At 43.6% G+C, this 15,543-nt stretch overlaps 1 pseudogene; it reads left to right on the forward strand.

The window, feature by feature from the left end:
• Positions 1–2,778: 2,778 nt before the first annotated feature.
• Positions 2,779–5,001, forward strand: LOC127669795 (H-2 class I histocompatibility antigen, Q10 alpha chain-like; annotated as a pseudogene).
• The last annotated feature ends 10,542 nt before the right edge of the window (positions 5,002–15,543 follow it).

The raw sequence follows: 15,543 nt of genomic DNA on the forward strand, positions 1-15,543 counted from the left end.
CATGGTGAGAAGTGTGCAGTGCACATTGCAGTGTTCAGGCAGATATGATGCTGGAGAAACCAAGAGATCTACACCCTCGGTCCAAAGGCAGCCAGGAGGAGACTCTGACCCCACACTGGGCAGAGCTTGAGTTTAGGAGACCTCAAAGCCCACCCTCACCATGAAACTTCCTCTAACAAGGCCACACCTCCAACAAGACCATATCTCCTAATAGTGCAACTGCCTATGGCCAAGCATTCAGACACAGGATGTATGGGGGCCAAACCTATTCAAACCACCACACACATACATGAGTCTATCTAGTCTAGTCTGGACTTAGAACTATGTAATCCCAGGCTGGACTTGACATTGAACTTCCAGCAATCTTCTTTGCCTGCTGAGTATATAGGTGTTTGTCACTATGCCCAGCCTTCTTCTTTGTGGGTATAAACCTACAATAGAATGAAAGTGGAATAAAACTATAGGAGTAGGTTGTGTGGATGAGCAATGAGAAAATCCTACACACATAACCTAAAACCGCATGAATTGTTTACTGGTTCTTTTTTTTTTTTTCTTTTAAAAGGTTAATTTTAAGAACCAGATGATGATTGCACATGCCGGAGGCAGAAGCAGGGGAATCTCTGAGTTTGAGGCCAGAGATCTCTGGTCTACAGAGTGAGTTTCAGGACAGCCAGGGTTACAGAATCTTTCTGGCTACACACTCTGTCTCTATATCAAACAGGATATTGGGAGGATTCAGATGGAGGCTGGCTCTCTTGTGATTGACAATCCTGGTTCCTTCAGAGCCTACTCTATTGTGCTGTTAGGCTTTCTCAGTGGAGGAGTACCTTGTCAGACCAGGGCCAAGGAATGCCACAGAGAACACACCACACAGCAGGCCTCATGCAGGAGATTCATTGGGGTTTTGGGGAGGCCACCTCTAGACAGGTGCAAGAAAGAGGGGTGTGGTGAGGGGGTGGAATGGGCTTTTATGAAGGGTATGAAATTCATGCCAAAAATGGAAATACATTTCTGAGTTACTGAAGGTGGGCTGGGGGTGGACTTGGTTTCTAGAGTTCCTCCCTTTTGTTTATTAAAAAAAAAAAGTGAGGAGCCAGGCATGGTGGCACACACCTGTAATCCCAGCACTCTGGGAGGCAGAGTCAGGGTTGTGCTCTTTAGACTGCTTCCGGCTGTCTTGGGGCATGGATATCTTTGTGGACCCAATAAAGATGGGATGCTAAGTTCTGGAAAAGCAGGATGTTTCACTTGTTGACCAGGCTCTGCAGGACCATCTGGAGCTAGGGGGGTGGGGGGTGGGGGAGGTGGGGGAACCAAAAAAAAAAAAAAAACCCAACCAACAACCAAAGGAAATTTAAAATCTGAACTCTTGAAATCTTAGTACAACAATAGTATAGAAAAGGAAAGAAATCTGAAATATTTTTCATTTTTACTTACTTATCCCTTTTTTCTTTATATCTCTTTTTTATTTATTTATAGCAGTTAGCCCCAGGACCTCTAGAAGAGCAGTCAATGCTCTTATTCTCTTTATATCCTGCTCATTGCCCCCTTCCAGCACCCCCTCCCACAATCCCTCCCCCATCCCCTCTTCTCTTCTCTGAGAGAGTCCCCACCCCACCCCCCTCCTGCCACCCGCTAAATCACATCTCTGCAGGGCTAGGAGCATCCTCTCCCACTGAGGCCAGACAGGACAATGCAGTTAGGAGAACAAATCCCACCAAGCTGCAAACCTACCTATGTCCAGCCCATGTATTTACATATCTCTTTAATCACATTCTTATACTATCCAAGGGCAGCTTCAGCACTGCAGGGTAAACTGAGGGAGGAAGAAGAAAGTGTAAAGTCCGTGATTGGGGTTGGTGTTGGGAGCAATAGTTGGTTGCTCGACCCTGAAGCCCCTGCCCCAGGCAAGAAACTCTTAGGGGGGGTGAGAAAGAAAAAGAGAGAAAATCACACACACACACACACACACACACACACACACACATCTTTAAAAAATGTCAGTGTCGTGTAGTTTAAGCTGGCCTCAAACTCATGTCCAATCTCTTGCTGTAGAGCACAGCCTCCTAAATGCTGGGATTACAGATGCTGGTCACCAGGAACTGCTTAACTGTCAGTTTGTTTGTTTTAAGATTTACTTATTTATTTTATGTATATGAATGCACCATTGCTCTCTTCAGACACACCAGAAGAGGGCATCAGATCTCATTACAGATGGTTGAGAGTCACCATGTAGTTGCTGGGAATTGAACTCAGGACCTCTGGAAAAGCAGCCAGTGTTCTTAACCACCTAGCCATCTCTCCAGCCCTGTCAGTTTTTAACACAGTAAATGTTGTTAGTTAAAACCTATGTAAAAATTTGAGGTCCTTGATCATGTGTAACCACAAACAGGAAATCCTGAATTTCAAACATCCAGAATCTCATAGGACAAAGCTCCTTATAGGACTCAGAGAGAGCCGATGTGTCAAACAGCCCCAAGTATAGGAGGAAGCTGGTTTTCATAAGTCTCCAGTCTGAGGTTTTGTCTTCAAGGTGTCTGTGGTGGGGAAGCCATGGGTTGGGAAGTCCCATGACCCCCCTAAATTCCTTCTGGGTAGCTTACAAACTGTCAGTTGTGCTGTCCTTCCATCTGGACCCATGTTCTCACTCCCGGTGCATGTAGGAATTTTGGAGAACTACTCACAATCACTGTGGTTATCTCCCCACCACCCACAGCACTATAAATTCCACAGAGAAGAACAAAATCTTAGTCCCTCCAGACTTTCCGCACATCAAGGATGGGGTCTACAGCGCTGCGTGCCATGCTCCTGCTGCTCTCAGCATTCCTGGCTCTGGCTCAGACCAAGAACCAAAGCTTTGCTGTTGAGTATGGGTCTGGAGGGGAAAAAGCCTCTGTCTAGAGGAGCAAGAGCAATGGGCACCAGGAGCTCCGGACAGCAGCCAGGAAGCTGCTCCTCCTCATCGCCCAGCCAGACTCTCCAACTCCCTTCCCCATCCTACATTCGGAGTCCGGTGCCTTGAACCCCTCTCGGCCCGCGGACCCACAGATCATCCCTGGAGGGGTCAGGGTCTCACCGTGCTCTGTCTGCAGGTTCACACTCTATGCGGTATTTGGTAACCACGACCGCTTCTCAACCTGGTCTTCGAGATTCCCATGTTTTCATTGTTGGCTATGTGGACTATATGCAGTTTATGCGCTTTGACAGTGATGGAACTACTCCGAGGATCCAGGCGTGAGGGCCCTGGGTGAAGCAGATGGGGCCTGGGTATTTGGAGATGGAGAGAATGAATGCGGAGAGGTATTCACACAGGGCCCGAGAAAACCTGCGATTTGCAATCCAGGTCTATAACCAGAGTGATAATGGTGAGTAACCGCTTCACATCTTTACAGGTTGATCTGAGTCACTCAGGGTCCCAGATCCTAAGTTTCACCAGAGACTGAGGTATCTGTAGAGACCCGGAACCCAAGAGAATAGTGGACTGTGGGCTGGTTTCCAGTGTAGGTGAAAATTCCATGGGTGGGCAGGGCTGACTTTGTGGCTCGTGGCAGTCTCTCACACCTTCCAGTGTTCAATCGGTTGTGACATGGGGCCAGACCGACACCTTCTCCGTGGGCACTATAGTCATGCTTTTGATGGCCGCTATTACATCAGCCTGAACTCAGACCTGAGAACATGGACTGTGGCAGACAGGACGGCTCAGATCACCAAGCGACGGTGGGAAGAAGATGGTGTAGCAGAGGTCTTCAGCCACTTCTTGGAAGTCTCTTGTGTTCAGTGGCTACTGAATCACTTGGAGATAGGGAAGGAGACTCTACTGCGCTCAGGTATCAGGGCCTAAAAAGTAACTCCTCTATCTGCACTCAGAGTAGGGAGCATACTTCCAAGGAGGGAGGAAAATGGGACCGGTAGAAATGCTACCACTCTCTTTTTGCTTCCAGAGTTGGAAGAGAGCTCCTGGTTTTCCTGACCCAATACTAGACAGTGACTGTCCCAGAGCTCACCCTTCTTTCAGGACAATTCAGTTTTTCTCAGGAGGATAAGATAGAGGATTCCTGAAATAACCAATAGCCACTTCCTTCAACCTGCAGCCAGTTGTGAACTATGGCCTCGCATATGCTAGGTCCTCTGCTCACACCCAATATCTTTGGAGGTCTGACTTAAAGGGTGCTGAGTCTCTATGCCCTCCACCCAGATATCTTTTCATGGTTGAAAACCTGGGAGTTTTCTACTTTGGATTGCCTTACTATATTATTAGAATTTTCTAAGGAATAGAGTATACTGATGCCTGAGTGTAGACTACTTGTTTGGGGTTTGCATCCCTTCTCACCTTGATTCTCCTGTCCATTGTGAGGACAGGTTCACAAATACTACTTAAATCCCTGAAACAATACATGATGCTTGAATTTTCCAAATCTTTTCTTCAGATCCCCCAAAGGCACATGTGACCCGTCACCCCAGACCTGAAGGTGATGTCACCCTGAGGTGCTGGGCCCTGGGCTTCTACCCTGCTGACATCACCATGACCTGGCAGTTGAATGGGGAGGAGCTGACCCAGGACATGGAGCTTGTGGAGACCAGGCCTGCAGGGGACGGAACCTTCCAGAAGTGGGCAGCTGTGGTGGTGCCTTCTGGGGAGGAGCAGAAATACACATGCCATGTGTACCATGAGGGGCTGCCTGAGCCCCTCAGCCTGAGATGGAGTAAGGAGAAGTTTAAGCACAGAGCCTGTTATCAAGGAGACTTCTGAGTAGGGTCTGTGATAGGTGCTGGGAGTTAGAGCCCTTGAACTCTTCCCTCTCTTCCCCATTCTCTCTTCCTAGAACCACCACCTCCTTGGCCTGTGGTTGGAATAACTGTTGGTGTAGTTCTCCTTGGAATTGTCATCACTGGAGCTCTGATTGCCATTGTGATGATGAGGAAGAAGAGAGCAGGTGGGTAAGGGATTGTGTCTGAGGGTATCATAGATTTGAAGCCGTACATGGAAATGTGTTCATTGCCCCTTTTATTACATTGAGACACATCTATGTTTGAGTGCTTACCCAACATAGGGTTCTGTATAGCACCTTCCGTTGTTGTTGTTTTTGAGACAGGATCTCTATATATAACCCTTGGCTATCCTGGAGCTGACTATGTAGACCAGGTTGCCCTCAAACTCTGAGATCCACCTGCCTTTGCCTCCTGAGTACTGGGATTAAAGGTGTGTGCCACCATGCCTGGCTGCACTAGCCCTTTTGTAAAGTCCATCTCTGGGGAGGGGTGTTCCTCTAGGACATCAGCATCCTGTGTCCCTATCAGTCAATCTCTTGCCCTATGTGAAGTTGCTCAGATAGTTTTCCCAGGAATCTGCTTTCATCATTCTATTTCTTCCTTGTACCTTCTTGACCTAGCTCTTGACTCTCTTTCCACACTAAAGAATCACCTGGTAAGACTATAGAGAGGAAACAGAGAGCTTTGTTGCTTTCCCAAACATTTCTACAGCTGGGTACCATGTGAGTTCTCAGCTTCACCAGCTGAATGACCACATGCCAGACCTTGACCCAGCCAGTGGTGATAAGAAAAAGCTGGAGCTGCAGAGAATGGATTTGGGGAGGGTGACATTGAAACAGTTTCCATGGAAGGCATCCCAGCCATAGAGGCCAGTACCAGGGTGTCAGTGAGGTGATCAGTGAGCCCTGTGGCCCATGGATCCTGCGTGAGACCTGATGTTGATGGGCTTGTCAGTTCTGTTCTGGCTTTCTCCTGCTCTTCTTTTTATCCTTGGACACCAGCACTTCAATATCATATATTGGATTCCTTTATTTTTTTAAAATGACAAGAATTTTGATTCTATTATTTGTACCTCAAAGTAAGACATCAGCCTGGGGATCTTTCAGATAGCAACCAGTCAGAGACTTTCTTTATGTAAATGCTACACCTCATGGGAGAGAAGACAAGTATCTGTCAACATGACAACTCCCTCCCTTTTCATTCTCAGCTGTCCCCCTACCCCTGCCCCCCACTACTGCTGCCAAAATGTTATACCCATATAAAACCTGTTTCCATCACAGACACTGTTCTTACCACTAACACCAGTGGCCACAATCTTGTCCCAAAATACCAAAGACTCTCTCCAGATCTCCCATTTAGACTGTTTGATATGTAGCCCAGGACTCACTCTGCCTTTTTCTGTTTGTTTGTTAATAGCATCCCACAGTGTACCCCGGGCTGGCTTGGAACTCACTATGTAGCTGAAATGATGAACCTTCATTGTCAACTTGACTGGATTTAGACTCTCCTGGGAGATGCAATTCTGGTCACATTGTAAGAGTGTTTCCAGAGATCAGTTGAGGATGGAAGACCTACCCCAAATGTGGGTGACATCATCCCTTGGGTTGGGGCCCAAGGATAAAAGAACAAGAGAAAGGCAGATAAGAGGATCTCTACTCTCTACCTCCTGAACCACTGAAGTCTGAGGAATCCCAGCTACATGCTCCTGCGGCCATGAGCTCCACCATGCCTTGTGCTGAGATGGACTGTACCCTCTTAAACCACAAATCAGAATAAACTTCTTCCTTTAATTTGCTCATTTGGGTATTTTGTCACAACAATGAAAGTAGTCACACAAATCCATATGGGCCTTGGAGTCTCTGCAGCCCCCCTTTCCCTATTCTGGAGCACCAGGAAGATGAATATGAGCCTCCATACCTGGCAGCCGGAATCACTTATGTAACATGCTGTAAGTGAGGCTGATGCATAGCCTAGGACATCTTTGTCTTCATCCTTGCAGCTGTGTGATCTGAACACCAGCAGCCTCTGCATCCACTTGGTTATACAGAGAATCTTGACTCTTCACCAGACTTCCTAAATCTTTTGGCTTTGTTTGTTTTTTTGTTTTTGTTTTTGTTTAGAACAGAGTCTCACTGTACATCAGTGACAACCTGGAACTGGAAGTACAATCAGGTTGGTCTTGAACTCAGAGAGGTCTTATTATAGGAGGTACCTATATCTGTTATGAGTACTGGGATTAAAGGCCTGTGTCACCAAGTCTGGCTTCTTTTGGAATCTTGTTGAGATGTTTAGGGGACTCCTGTGCACAGGAGAGTGTGGGGATCCCTGGTCTACAGGCCTTCTAGACACATCCCCTGAGCTTCGTGATCTGTTCCAGGTGTGTGCTCTGATGAGATCACTGAGCACAGGAAGAGCCTGGGGTGCAGTCTTGTTCTCTTTCCTGTCTGCAATTAATCATTTGTTTGGTGATTTTATACTTCTTCACAATGTTAAATACCATTTAACATCACCACCTAAATAAATTTCTCTAGCCCAAACAAAGCTGCCAAACCTCACCAGACTTATCTGTCTCAGTTATCAACCTAGTTACTTTGTGTGCATTTTCCTGTCTGCAAACAGCAAATCTAGTCTGCTACTTGTGCAATCCTAAACTTCTGGTATCATCTTTACTTATTTTGTAGTTCAGATTTAGTCCAGTAAGAATATTGTAATGTACATGTCTTAAATGAACCCCAAATTCAATGCATTCCTTTTTTCTGCTCCCATCTTAGGGAAAAGGAACCAATTTCCTTTGCCTAAATTACTTTAGCTCTAACCATTTAACCAATTATATATATATATATATAATTGGTTATATATATCACTCACCGTATGTGAGGATCTGTTTGCTGGGGGCAACCAGATTCTGAGAGCCAATGTTTAGCATTAGAATACAAGAGAGTTACAGCAGGATTGTTGATTAAAAGTTCAAAGCAGTAGTCTTGTCTTTTACTCCATAAGCTCATTCTAAGTTCAAAGCAGTGACTTTTTCTTTCTGTAATAGAATTACCCACTCCTTACATTATCAAGGTGCACACCTGTGACCTTATCCCTGGACCTGAACTAGAATGAAGGTCACTAATTTTCTTGATCACTCATTTTCTCATTCACATAAGGGCAACTTATATGCTTGTGACAGATGAACACTCACTGAACTTTCTAACCTATGCAGCTCTCAAAGAGGAGGCACATGCTACTTTTGACTTTCTAACTTCAAACTTTCAACTGTCTTAGCTTCTTAACTCCTTAAAAGCATTTGAATCAGCTGGGCGATGGTGGTGCGCGCCTTCAATCCCAGCACTCGGGAAGCAGAAGTGGGTGGATTTCTGAGTTCGAGGCCAGCCTGGTCTATAGAGTGAGTTCCAGGACAGCCAGGGCTACACAGAGAAACCCTGTCTTGAAAAAACAAAAACAAACAAAAATTTGAATCAAATCAGGAATTCTGTAAAATCAGTAATTCACCTAAACAGCATTAATTCGTGAAAGTTCATCTTCATGTTGATCTGTAGGAAATTTGCCCAACAGAGTGGGCAAATACCCAGGAATCCATATAACAGACTTTAGACAGAAAGGATCTTTCTTTGCCCAGTCATGCTATGCCAGAAAACCGATGAGTACAGCAATGACAAACATGAGAAGGCACAGCAGCAGAAAGCAGCAATCCTGGGACGAAGCCCACAGGCCATGCCTTTCCAGGATACATCCATCGCAGCTGTGCAAAGATAGGGGCCATCTCCAGGATGCTCATTTGCCCACTATAGCTGCTCCTGCATGGTATCTACCATTATACCTTTACAATTGCATTTACATACTTTAAGACACTTTCTTAGACCTTAGACTTGCATTTACATATCTTAAAACATTTTTTATACCCTCACAACTTAAGTATTTATATCCTCATGCCTTACATACACATTATACTTTTATAAAGGGTTCCTCTCAACAGTAGGAATGTGTCACTTTTGGAGGCTGGGGATGCATGGTTGCTGGCAATGAGTAGCTAAAGCAGGCTGAGTGCGAACCTGATTCCTAACACTTCCTACATACAACTTTAAGAAAAAAGATACAGGGGATGGAGAGATGGTTCAGCAGTTAAGAGTATTGACTGTTCTTGTAGAATGTCTTGGTTCAATTCCCAGCACCATATGGTGGTTCCTGACCATCTGCAACTCTAGTTCCAGGAGATTTGGTGACTTCTTCTAGCCCTTTCTGATACCAGGCACACATGGTATGCAGACATACATGCAGGCAAAATGCTCATATACATAAAATTAAAATAAATTAAAGGTATTAATAATGCAAACAATGCAAACAGACCAGGTAATTAGTTTGCAGCATATTAATTATAGTTCTACACACCTTCAGGGATGAGTTAAAATATGAAAAAAAAAGAGGTCAATCATTAGTAAAATTTTATTGTGATAAACTGTAAACAATAATATCACTTAGAAATATGTTCTTGGATGACAAAATCTGTCAAGACTAGGTAGCAATTGCCATAAAACCTAAGGAGTTGCCTCTAGAGGTGAGGAGAAGTGGGGAGAGCACACTGGGCTCCTGGGGTGTAGAATGTTCCACTTTTTAGCCTGACCCGTTACCAAACTTTACCCACTGTACTAGCTGGTTATGTGTGTCAACTTGACACAGGCTGGAGTTATCACAGAGAAAGGAGCTTCAGTTGGAGAAGTGCCTCCATGAGATCCAACTGTGGGGCGGTTTCTCAATTAGTAATCAAGTGAGGAGAGCCCCTTGTGGTGGTACCATCCCTGGGCTGGTATTCTTGGGTTCTATAAGAGAGCAGGCTGAGCAAGCCAGGGGAAGCAAGCCAGTAAGGAACATCCCCCCATGGCCTCTGCATCAGCTCCTGCTTCCTGACCTGCTTGAGTTCCAGTCCTGACTTCCTTTGGTGATGAACAGCAGTGTGGAAGTATAAGCTGAATAAACCCTTTCTTCCCCCAACATGTTTCTTGGTCATGATGTTTGCGCAGGAATAGAAACCCTGACTTAGCCAGGCAGTGGTGGTGCATGCCTTTAATCCCAGCACTTGGGAGGCAGAGGCAGACGGATTTCTGAGTTCAAGGCTAGCCTGGTCTACAGAGTGAGTTCCAGGACAGCCAGGGTTACACAGAGAAACCCTGTCTCGAAAAAAACCAAACCCAAAAAACAAAATAAATAAATAAATAAATAAATAAAAAGTCATGCTTTACTGGATACTTGGAAGGAGTGGGTGCTGGGCAGGAGAGAGAAAGACCATCTGGAACTGAGGCCTGGTGGGGTGGTACCTTTTTATTAATAACCGTTACATGACACTAAGATCATTTTCCCAGGAATCGATTCTCACTATTCCATGCCCTCCTGACATCAAGTACCAGATGTCTTCACTAGCATTTGAATTCTATTTACGCACTAGAGAATATGTTCCTCCATCATTTCCCAAATGATGCTTCAGCTGGGCACAGCATGAGTTCTTAGCTCCACCAGCTAAATGACCACGTGCTGGATCTTGGACCCAGCACCCAATCCAAGCTGATAAAGAAAAGCAGGAATTGCATAGAATGCACTTACCATTGCTACACTGAGTTTCCAGGGACTGCATAGATGCTATCTCATCCACTGTGACAAGCTCCAGGGTGGCCAGTGGCTTTTATGCCCAGAATTCTGTATGGGACCTGATGTTGATGCACTTGTGGGTTTTGTTCATAATGTTCTCAAGCTCAAATTTCACATATAGAATCTCTTTATATTTAAATAAGAACTTATGTTCTAACTATTTGTAGATAAAGAAATCATTCTAAGGAATTTTCGGTTATCAAGCATTCACAGACATTTGTTATATGAACTGTTTTATAAATTATCTACTCTATCGGTGGGGAAACAAGATATATCTCTTAACATGACATATCAGTACATGTCCACCTCCCTTTTATTTATTTCTTGGAAAAAATCAAATACCCATTTGAAAGTCATCTCTAACATGTGTGCTGTTCTGATCACTGATATCATTGGCCTCAAATTTCATTCGTACCTTTTCTAAGACCCACCATTTAGATTGCTGAATATGTTTAAAGCAAGGTTTCACACTGTATGCCAGGCTGGCTTAGAATTCAGTGTAGCAGTGATGGCTAATCTTCACTGAAAACCTGACCAAATTTAGAATCTCCTAGCAGATGCGTCCTTAGAATGAATATCCGTGAGGGTGCTTCCGAAAGAGAATTAACTAGAAGGGAAGGCTCACCTTAGATTTGGGTTTCACCATTCCATGCTCTGGGGGGCCCAGACTGAATTAGTGAGGAGAAAGGAGAAAGCCACGTGAGTACCAGCATTTCCTACTCTTCCTTACACAGCAAGATGCAAAGAGTGCCAGCCATGTGCTCTTGCAGTCATGAACACCACCGTGCTTTCCTCACTGTGATGGACTCTGCTGCCCTAAATCATGAGTTAAATAAGTCCCTCTCCCCTCACCTTGCTTCAGTCATGTGTTTTGTCAAGAGCAATGAGAGAAGTCAACAAAAGTCAGCATTGACCTTGAGCTCTTGGCAAACCTCCTGCCTCTGCCTGGGATTACAAATGTGAATGACCACAGCTGGCCAAGGGACTCTCCTAGGAAACAAGCTGTGGGGCTGACACATGAATCCTAGAGGCTCCTGGTCTACATTCTTGCTGATGTGTGATCTGTACATGAGTAGCCTCAGTCCAAGCTATATATAGAACCCTAACTTTACACATGACTTCGTGGGCCTTGAGTCTTTCGAGGCACTTGTGTGCATAGCAAAGCTGAGGCTGTTTGATATAGTCTTTATAGACCTAGCCCCAGAACTGTGTAGTTCGCTTCAGCACACCCTGGCAGGGGTTGATCTTTGTTAGTTCTCTTTTTTAAAAAAGGCATTTATTTTTATCATCATTTTCAAGGTTTTAAATATCATGTGTGACCCTAACCCTAACACCTAACCCTAACCCTAAAAACCAATAAATAAATAAATAAATAAATAATCATTTGCTATCATAGCCTAAATATTTTTCTTTAGCACAACTTATCTCCTGAATATCTCCTAATTCATCTACTGAGCTGCTAACCCCACTACTTCATTTGCATTTTCCCACCTCTGCTAACAGCAATTTTATCTTTTGTTTGTTTGTTTTCTATATTCTTTTTTCTTTTTTGTTTGTTTGTTTGTTTGTTTTTTGAGACAAGGTTTCTCTGTATAGCCCTGGCTGTCCTGGAAGCAGTTTTATCTTTAATGGATACAATCTTCATTGTTTTGGAATCTTTCTTTGCTGTTGTTCTCTTCCTCCTTCTCTCCTTCCTTCTCTTCCTCCTCATATTTTTTTGACTTCTTTGTCCTTGTACTCAATTTAATCCAGTAAGAATGTTCTAGTGTCCATATTTAAAATAAATAAAAAACACAATCGTATTTTTGCTACTTTTTTTTATACATCCTAGGGAGAAGCAACCAACCTCTCTAACCTAGAAAACTGGACAGATTTCCCAGTGCTTTCCTCACTGCCTTGGCTGTCCCTCACCAAACAGATTTATTTATTTCTCAGCAGGGCTGCCCAAATGATCTTTTTCTCTTTCATTATGGCTTAAAAAAAAAATTAGTGGTGTCTCATTAAAGACTGTCTATCTCTGTCTTCCAAGTGCTGGGGTAAAGGAATGCACCATCATGTTTTGACTTTATATATATATATATATATATATATATATGAATATAAATTCATTTGTTTATTTTATACATTAGTATACCATCACTGTCTTCAAACACACCAGAAGAGGGCATCGGATCCCATTACAGATGGTTGTGACTCACAATGTGGTTGCTGGGAATTGAACTCAGGACCTCTAGAAGAGCAGTCAGCACTCTTAACGGCTGAGCCATCTCTCCAGCCCCATGTTTTTGCTTTTTAAGATAGGTCTTCTAGCCAGGTGGTGGTGGTGGCACATGCCTTTAATCCCAGCGCTTGGGAGGCAAAGGCAGGCAGATTTCTGATTTTGAGGCCAGCCTGGTCTACACAGTGAGTTCCTGGACAGTCAGGGCTATACAGGGAAATCCTGTCTCAAAAAACAAAATAACAATAACAAAAAGATAGACCTTCTATCTCAGGCTAACCTTAAATTAGCCTTAAATTCATTATCTAGCCAACAGTGATCTTGACTCATCATCCACCTGGATTCTGAGATTGTAGGGTGCTGCCACTCCTGATCCTCTTACTTTCATTAGTTTATTTGTGGTGGTTTGAATATGTTTGGCCCATGGGAAGGGACACTATCAGGGCCTGTGGTCTTGTTGGAGGAAGTACTTCACTGTGCAGTGTGCTTTGAGGTTCTATGCTTAAGCTCCACCCAGTGAAAAGATAGTCTACTCCTGGCTGCCTTCAGATCAAGATGTAGAGCTCTCAGCTCCGTCTCCAGTACCATGTTTACCTGTACACTGCCATGCTTCCTGCCATGATGATAAGGGACTGAACCTCCAAAACTGTAAGCCAGCCCCAATTAAATGTTTTTATTTACAAGAGTTGCCTTGGTCATGGTGTCTCTTCTCAGCAATGGAAATCCTAAGACATTATTTAACATTTTCTTTCTCAGCATGTTGCTTTATTTATATAGAAAACCTGCTAGTGTTTTGTTATATTCATTTTATATAATGCTTTGTTGAAAAAATTCTAAGATCTAACAGTGTTTTGGTGGAATCTTAAGGGTCTTTTAAGTATAAGGCTCTTGTATCATCTGAAAATCAGAATAAGTTCACTTCTACCTAATTGTACCCTTCCTTCTTTTGCCTTATTGCTCTAGCAAACATTTCAATTACTATGTTGAGTACCAGTAGAGAGAGTGTTTGTCTTTGTCTCATTCTGGTTTACAGGAAATGCTTTGAATGCTTTAAGTGTTCATCACTTAATATGAATGGTGGCTACAGTTCTGTCATATAAAGCCACTTTTAGATATATTCTTTTTCCCCCCTAGGCTAGTGGAGACTGAGGAGAGCTCTTGGTGCTTCCCTCTAGGTATTTGGCAGGAAATTGACATTGGGCTAGGACAAGGAAGTAGGCTCCAGATGAATACAGCTGAGGAATGTGTTCTTTGTATCTTGTTAAGACCCTGTATACAGTAATCCTGGGACCTTTGCTTATGCTTTAATTATTTTGTTTATGCCTTGTTTGTTCCTTGACTACTTTGTTTAGAACTCAGAGTTCTACGTCTTCATCTGAAGGAAGCCAGGAACAGACTGGGTATCCTCTGGTATCTAGGAGGAAGATCTCCAAGCCTATCCCCACAGTGACATACTTCCTCCAACAAGGCCACACCTTCTAATAGTGAAACTCCCTGGGATGAGCATATACAAACCATCACACCATCTCTCCAGCCCTGTCTTTCTTTCTTTAATCCTCACTCCCTTCCTCCAGACCCCGTTGACTGACTGTGTTGCCTTGGTCTGAGACGGGTTGAACCCTATTAAGAGGTTTTCTAAGTTTGAGATAACCATGTGACTTCTCCGAGTCTGTTTGCCTGATGTGTTACTTTTGCTGAACCATCCTTGACCATGAGGAAAACTTGACTATGGTATATGATTTTTAGAAATATGTGTTAAACTTGCTTTATAGGTATTTTTAAGGATTTTTTCATCCATGTTTACTAGAGAAGTTGGGCTATAAATTTTACTGTTATTCAGTTTGGCTAGTTTCACAAAATGAGTTTGGTGGTATTCCTTCTCTATTTTATGGAATAATTTGAGGATCATTAGTCTTAGTCTGTAAATGTCTGGAAGAATTCAGCAATGAGTCAATATGGTCCTGGGATTTTTTTTTTTTTCTTTTGGAGACTCTATATCACTGCTTTGACAAAGTCAGCAAAAGAAGTTGCCTACAGCACTCTTTAAGAGATTAGTGAACCTCAGAACCGCAAAGGACACTAGACTAAGCAGGAACTTCTTATGCCAGAAGATAGTGTCAAATACAGAAGCTGACGTGGGGCAGGTTTCCAGAAGGCAGGCACCCAACCAAATTAGGGAGGCTACCAAAAAAACAAATTAAACATTCAGTTCTTGGATACACTGGCCACACCTTAAATGGCCAATGGCCACATAAAGGAAGTGGTTATTCTTCTGAAGAACACAGATACAAGACATTTGTATTACTGCAAGTCTATTAGACAGGACAGAGCCAGTGATACTCAGGCAGTGCAGACCCTGGGAATCAGAAGTGTCACAGACTGAGTGTACAACTTTAGGACACCCAGGTTTTATTTCTCTGGTCTCTATTCAGCAACTATGAATTTCTACTTTCTCAACCTTTTGGTATTAAAAAATAAACTGGTGAGCTGGGTTAGCAGTTAAAAGACATTTCCTGCCAAGTTTGGGGACTTCGAGATTTTAATCTCTGGAACTCATGGTAAAAAGAGAGAAGTATCTCCCACATGCTGTCCTCTAACATGTACAGACCCCCCCACACACACACACACCCACACTCACAAAATAAATACATGTAATAATAAAGAGGATGGATTGATGGGGCTGTGGAGATGGCTGAGTGGTTACAGAGCATTGGCTACTCTTCCAGAGGACCCAAGTTCAATTCCCAGCACCTGTATGGGCCAGCTCACAACTGTGTGTAACTCCAGTTACAAAGGATCTGATCCTTTTTTCTCACCTCCCTAGATACCAAGCATGTAAGTGATGCACATACCTATATATACACACAAAACACCCATATGCATAAAATAAATACATTTCTCTTTTA

This window comes from Apodemus sylvaticus, chromosome 19, assembly GCF_947179515.1.
Source record: "Apodemus sylvaticus chromosome 19, mApoSyl1.1, whole genome shotgun sequence".
Classification (NCBI taxonomy): Eukaryota; Metazoa; Chordata; class Mammalia; order Rodentia; family Muridae; genus Apodemus; species Apodemus sylvaticus.